The sequence below is a fragment of the Crocuta crocuta genome, unplaced genomic scaffold (assembly GCF_008692635.1).
Source record: "Crocuta crocuta isolate KB4526 unplaced genomic scaffold, BGI_CrCroc_1.0 scaffold16, whole genome shotgun sequence".
Classification (NCBI taxonomy): Eukaryota; Metazoa; Chordata; class Mammalia; order Carnivora; family Hyaenidae; genus Crocuta; species Crocuta crocuta.
Genome location: NW_027531893.1, coordinates 8,893,803 through 8,900,768, shown reverse-complemented (window position 1 = coordinate 8,900,768; position 6,966 = coordinate 8,893,803). Strand labels below are relative to the sequence as shown.

Here is a 6,966-nt window from a genome sequence, read left to right as displayed (position 1 = left end):
AGACCAAAGAGGTGACCATTTTTTGAGCACCTGCTAAGACTGCCTGGACTCCAGTTAACAGCCCCCTGTGGACAAGCAGCTTCACCGCTCTGATCCCAAGGCATCCCTTATGTGCCTATGACAGAAACAGGGCTCAGAGAAGTGCAGCCACTTGCCCAAGTTCACCCAGTTAATGGGAAGTAGGACAGGCCTTCAAAAGCAGGACCATTGGAGCCCATCCAACACCGTACCCCATCTCCCAGCCCCAAGATGGCTTGGCCGTAATGGGTGAAACTCCCAGGGCGGGACAGCTGTGGAGCGTCTCATGGCCCCGGTCTGTTCCTTTGCTTCCTTCTGTGGCTTTTCGATCCGGTGTCTGGCGGTCATCCCATTTCTGGAGGCACAGGGCAGCAGTGTCTGTGGCCGGCCAGCAGGGGGAGCTAGCACCTAAGTGGAAACAGCAGAAGCTCCCACTCTCGGGAAAGAGTGGTCTCTCAGCGAAGGCCCAGGCCACCTCCCCTACAGCGTGGGACATCAGCCACCTCCCCTACAGCGTGGGACATCAGCCACCTCCCCTACAGCGTGGAACATCAGCTGGCCTGATACCTGTCTCTGCCACAGCCTGCTGGCCAGATGCCCTTGGGCCAAGGACTGAATCCCTTTGCGTGGGGAGGTGGGGGGGGTGGGGAGGAGTGGAGGGAGATGGACGTCCCAGAGGCATTGACACGATAAAATGAAGTAACGGGAAATGTTCTCGCACAGTCCCTGGCATGTAACTCTTGGTTGAATTTGCATTTTTTATCAAGAGATGCTTACTGATTCTCCTAGGACTATCATTTCAGACTCAGCCCAAACTGCATACATTTCGGTGGGGCAGGCGGTGCGGGTCGGGTAGGGGGCTCTGCTGTCTTGTCTTTTCCTCCAGCCTTTTCTTTATCAGCTTGCCCCTGTTTGCACTTAGAACGCCCTCAAACATTCCAGCAAGCACCCTCAGGCTGGTTACACATTATCGAGGGTGCTTGATTCAAAGGCTGCTTTGGGTTAGGCACAGCCGTGGGGGCGCCTTTCATTTGAAAAGGGTTGTGCGCCGAGTGGAGATGCCAGAGCGCCGCTCCCTGTGGATCGCCTCGGTCTTCCCACGAGAAAACCAGCCACTTCCCCAACATTTACTGACAGCCCGTGTGGGTTGTGCGAGGCCCTGCACGGGGTGCAGATAACTAAGCCACGATCGCATCGCTGGAGGCTCCTCAGACGGGAACAGAGATACTGACAGATGATTTCAGAACACTGTGCCTGAGGTCCCCACTGAGAAGGGGCATTGAGCCCGGTTCCCACGAACGTACATCCAGGGTAGCATCCTGGGAGGGCAGACCTATTCTATCCGCACTTGGGAGACTGACCTCCAAGCCCAAGGTCAGACAGGAAAGGGCAGAACTGGGGCGGGGACCCGAGTGTAGCTCCGCCACTCTCTCCCTAAGTGGGCAGAGACTCCTGGAAGACAACTTCTTGAACGGGCTCCAAAACGCCGGCTAAATGTAGGTCATTGTGCTTGAAAGTGCATTTTTTTCTCCTTATCCTCACAAACGGGCAGCTGCAGGGTGAGCCTGGACTGTGGCGTGAGGCTTAGCAGCTCGAGCCCTAGCCCGGGTGGTGGCCTGACACGGCCACGCAGTCATGCCTGGGAGCCTTGGGATCTGAATGTGACCCGTCGGCGTGTCTTCCCAGCTCTTCCTCTCCGCCGGCGCTGAACCACACGCGAGCAGGCCAGGACACGGAACACCTGACCACTCCGTGGGGGTCACTGCTTTCCTTTCCTGCTTCATCTGATGCAGAATTTTGTGGTAAGACTTCACTTTACAAGAATATACAGCAGAAATGACTAGGGAACTCGGAGATGCAAAACTAGCCAGATGAGGGTTGGTGTTTCATTTTTTTTTTGTTTTGTTTTTTGTTGTTTTTTTTTTTTTCTTCTAATGTAAAGCAGTTCCAAGAAAAGTGAAGTCACGGCCTAGGGTGCTTATTTTCAGTTCTTAGAAAAGAGCCAATTTCAAAAGGGAAGCTGGGCGGCCCGGAGCACACAGCCTGCCCTTGTCTGGCGGGGAAGTGGGGGGGGAGGGTGCTTGCTGTTAAACCAACTGTGATTTCGCACCAGAAAACTAAAACCCCCAACTGAGATGCGTTCTAATTTAGTGATGTCAAGGCGGAAACACTCACCGAAACAGTGAGAGCTATTAATATGCAGGGAGACCACAAGAGCCCGGCTACCCCGCCGGGGCGGCACACTCCCATCACCGCGAGCCTCTGGAAGCCTCCGGCAGTGTGCGGGGACCGTCAGAAAACACCAGGTGCCTCCTGGTGCCGCCTCCCACACTCCTGACATAGGTCATCGCCCAGGCGACACTATCAGGCCGATCGGCGTTTGTCAATAGGGCATTATTTACCAAAAAGTCAGGGGAGGGCAAGCCAGGCCGGATATGGGGGACACGGTTCTCGGCAGGCGGGGTCAGTTCTCTAGCAGCAAAGCAGACTTCGGGGAAGGGGCAAGCGTGGCGTGCGGACGCCTATGTAGTGCGGCCTAGCTCGAGGGCTGCTGCTGAGAACCCCGTGACAACTGTGAACTAATGCTTTAGGCTGGGCATCCTACAACAGGGATCCCATGGCCAATGTCAGGAGTGAACGTCCATTGCGTCAGAGCTGGTCAACCGTGCCGGCCAAGAGGGGCCCTAAGGACACAGGACAGCTCAAGAGCATGAGGTGTCCCAGGTGGGATCCGGGACAGAAAAAGGCCGTTAGGGGGGAAAAAACAAAGGAATGCTGAATAAAGTACAGACTTTAGTTAATAATAGCATCTCGGGGTACCCGGATGGCTCAGGCGGTTGAGTGTCCGACTTCGGTTCAGGTCATGATCTCATGGTTCGTGAGTTCGAGACCTGCATCGGGCCCCGTACTGACAGCTCAGAGCCTGGAGCCTGCTTCAGATTCTGTGTCTCCCTCTCTCTCTGCCCCTCTCCTGCTTGTACTCTGTCTCTCTCAAATAAATAAACATTAAAAAAAAATTTTTTTAATAGTTTTTTAAAGGCAGTTGGTGGGTGTAAGTTAAGAACTTACACGTTCCTCCCAGAAACGACCATTGAGTGCCTGCCGTGCGCCAGGGGCACGTACAACTGATTTATTTATGTGTTTCTTCATTCATTCCTCTTAGCGGTGCCAGGGGCTGGGTAAAATCTGCATCTTATAGATGAGGAAACTAAAGCACAGAGATGTCAGATAACTTGCTCACAGTCACACAGCAAGTGTAATGACACACGAACGGCTCACATTCGGGTCTATCTGCTGCAAAGTTCCGGACAGAGCTCAAATCCCCAAACTCTGAACGGAAGCTGGCTTGAAACAAGCTTCAAGCAGTCCGTCACTGATCAGTGAGGAAAACAACGTGCACTTTCCAATCTGCTCTACCTTTAGAAGTTTAAAAAAACAACAAAACATAAAATAAAATATCAGGAAAAAACCCAAAGTTTAAACACATAGGAAATCCAAATCACGGACACGCCTGAACGCCGGTGTGGATGGAGGATAAGGAGCTCTCTCCGACGCGGCCGACGGAAAGGCAACGTGGCGCAGTGGCTTCCGAAGACAATGCGATAGACTGAATATGTGTCCCTTCTACCAAATTTGTGTGTTAAAACCTAACCCCCAGCGTGAAGGTATGTGCAGGTGGGGTCTTGGGGAGGTGACCAGGCACAAAAGGGGAGCCCTCATGAAGGTATTATGCCTTGATAAAAGAGGCCCAGGACAGCTCCCTCACCCCTTCCACCGCGTGAGGACAGCCATCTAGGCACGGGAAGCAGGACCCTGAATCTGCTGGCACCTTGATCTTGGACTTCCCAGCTTCCAGAATTGTGCACAATACATTTCCGTTGTTTTTAAGCCCCTGTCCCCCCAGTCGATGACATTTGTTATAGCAGCCAGATAGGACTGAGACAGTCTGGTGGTTCTCACAAGGCTAACACGGGCTTACATACGATCCCGGGCATTCACCCTGTAGAACTGAAAACTTGTGTCCACACAATAACTGCACATGAATGTTTATAGCGGCTCCATTCATAACCAGCAAACGTCTTTCAAGAAACAGACACACAAACCAGGCTACATCTATACAAGGGAGCGTTACTCGACGATAAAAAGCAATGAGCAAGCAAGTTATAAAAACACATGGAGGAACCTCAGATATCTTTGCTAAGGGGAAGAAGCCAGTCTGAAAATACTACATACTGTATGATTCCAACTGACTGGGACTTCCTGGAGAAGGCAAACCATGGACATAGGAGAAAGATGAGGTTGGCAGGTGTTGAGGGAAAGGGAAGGGTCAAGGTGGCGTAGAGGGTTTCAGGGTGCTGAAACTATTCTGTGAGGTACTATCATGGTAGACAAATGACATTATGCCTTTGTAACATCTGCAGAGCTGCGTGTCACAAAGAGAGACCCCCAGGGGCGCCTGGGCGGCTCAGTCGATTAAGTGTCCGACTTCGGCTCAGGTCATGATCTCACGGTTTGTGGGTTCGAGCCCCGCATCAGGCTCTGTGCTGACTGTGAGCTCAGAGCCTGGAACCTGCTTCGGATTCTGTGTCTCCCTCTCTCTCTGACCCTCCCCTGCTCACGCTGTGTGTGTGTCTCTCTCTCAGAAATAAATAAATAACATTTAAAAATTTTTTAAAAAATAAAAAAACAAAGAGAGACCCCCTAATGCAACTATGGACATTAGTTAGTAATATCAATGTGGGTCATTAATTCTAACAAATGCGCCACACTGATGCAAGACATTAATAATAGAACCTCAGGGGTGGGGTCTATGGGAAGTCTGTACTTCCTGCTTTTTTTCTATAAATCTAAAGCTATTCCAAGAAACAGTCTTTTTTTTTTTTTTTTAAAGTAGGCTCCACGCCCACCATGGGGCTCGAAATCAATAACCCCCCAGATCAAGAGTCGCATGCTCTACTAACTGATCCAGCCAGGAGCTGCCAAAATCATCCATTTTTAAAAAGATACAACATATAATTTATTAGTGGCAGAAGATCTGTAACCCAACAAAACTCTACAGCAATGTAGGAATGTAATTGGACTCCCCTGATATTTACAATCCCAGGAAAACAAAGGCAGGAGTAAGTCGCAGAGAGCAGAAACCCACATTGATTACAATCACGAAAGTCATTCCTTCCAGAAAACATAATAACTCTAACATCATTACGCCACACAACTTACATGTCTATAGTGCCCTGTGCTGATTCTATCTCAATAAAACTGAGAATGGGAAACAAAAGAAAAAGCCTCTACACTGGAAGGTTGCTCCCTTACAGGGTCTCACCAAAAGTTATGACACAGAAGTTTATTAATGTTTACAAGTCATTCTCAATCCTGACGTTCGTTTCAATGAGAAACTTTCAAACCATTTCCACATCTCCAGGTGAGGAAGAATGGCAGGTGGTATCATCCGTGTCTCCAGCAAATGTACCTTAAATGGTTCAGAGGCGAGAACCTTCTCCAAGAGGCTGCTGGTGTCCACAGCAGGCAAACACTGACTGGCGTGCAGCCTGGATATGGAAGCTGTGCACGGGAGAAGAGGCGGGCCACAAGGTCATTCCCATTTCCGGACGTCGGCTGCCCTGCCCACAACCACGATTCAATCACCGCCAGCAAGGAGTGACGTTCAGATTCTGCCTGGTAAAAACAGGTTCACGGCAGCCACAGACAAAGTTCTCGGCACTCATAAAACTGGGAAGATGCAACACGGGATTTCTGCGTGCTTTACAGGGAATGAACACACATCAACCAAAGGGGAAAAAAGCCCAAGGAAACCAAAAACAGAGCTCACATCTGCTTTTCATCAGCAAACAGTTGTCAGAGCAAGGGGTGTGGGGGCTGAGTTAAAGGGAGTGTCCCAGCGTTTGCAAATCCAACCTCTGGGGTCCTCGGGCAGCCAGAGCGAGGCTCTTTGAGAAGTTTCTGAGGAACATACACGGAATGGTACCTGTGAAATCCACATGGACCGGAACCTAAACTGTTTCAGGATTTCTGTTGTTTTTAGCAACGGTTCCAATGCCGTCTAAGGAATAGTCCTGTGTAAATCTTCCACCTCTAGTTCCCACATGCGTTCGTGGACGGGGTTGTCGGAAAGATCTGTCATCTTCACAGCCTGAAGGCAGGGCTCAGGGCCGCACGCCTGGACCACTCCCATGACCATCACATACTTTCCTAGAAGAAGAAGAGCCCATGGTGATGTTCACATTGATGCAGAAAACAGACACAACACAGAGACCCTGTCCTTCAGAGAGCTTCACTTTGTCCGAGAGGCGAATTAGAGACATAAAAAGGAGCGGGGGAGGGAGTAGATACCAAAATGCCAAGGCCGTCCGTGACCGTCCGTGACAGGATCTAATATACACACAGACGATACATAATATCTATTTATACATATATACATAGACAGGGAGTTCAACATTTAACCTGGAGGGGGACATCGGGTTACCTTTGGCTCCTGGGTTAAAAACGTTGTAACAAAATCGCAGCAAGCTCTCATCGTGCAAGAACTATGACGCCCATGGAATGGAAGAGACTCACATCAGAGTAGGTTCTGAAGCAGGGGCACCCCACCCCCACCCCGTGCCAGCTTTTCTCCTTGATCCGTTCCCTGCCCAAATGTTACAGGGTGTGTGGCCAGTGTCCGTGCCCAGGACCAGTCCTGTTTCTGCAAAGACACCCCCCTGACAGCCGCAAAGGAAACCCAACTGTCCCTTGATGCCAGAAGAGCTCGGCTGGCTGTGGCACCCTGCCACCCCACCCTGGCATCCCAGCTGCCCGGGCCACTGCCCGCCACCAGCCAGGCACGTCCTACCCAGTCGACGAGAGAGCGGGCTGCCGTCTGGACGGTCTAATGACATACTAACCACGACGCTCTTCCCATTCCCTTGGGGAAGTGGCTCTCCTTGAAAG

General features: G+C 51.0%; 1 long non-coding RNA gene across 1 annotated transcript; it reads right to left on the bottom strand.

The window, feature by feature from the left end:
- Positions 1 to 5,006: 5,006 nt before the first annotated feature.
- On the bottom strand, positions 5,007 to 6,084 carry LOC144239306 (uncharacterized). Its single transcript, XR_013337380.1, has 2 exons — positions 6,005 to 6,084; positions 5,007 to 5,580 (listed from the first exon to the last, which is right to left on the bottom strand). It is a non-coding gene; the product is annotated as an uncharacterized LOC144239306 (long non-coding RNA).
- Positions 6,085 to 6,966: the final 882 nt, after the last annotated feature.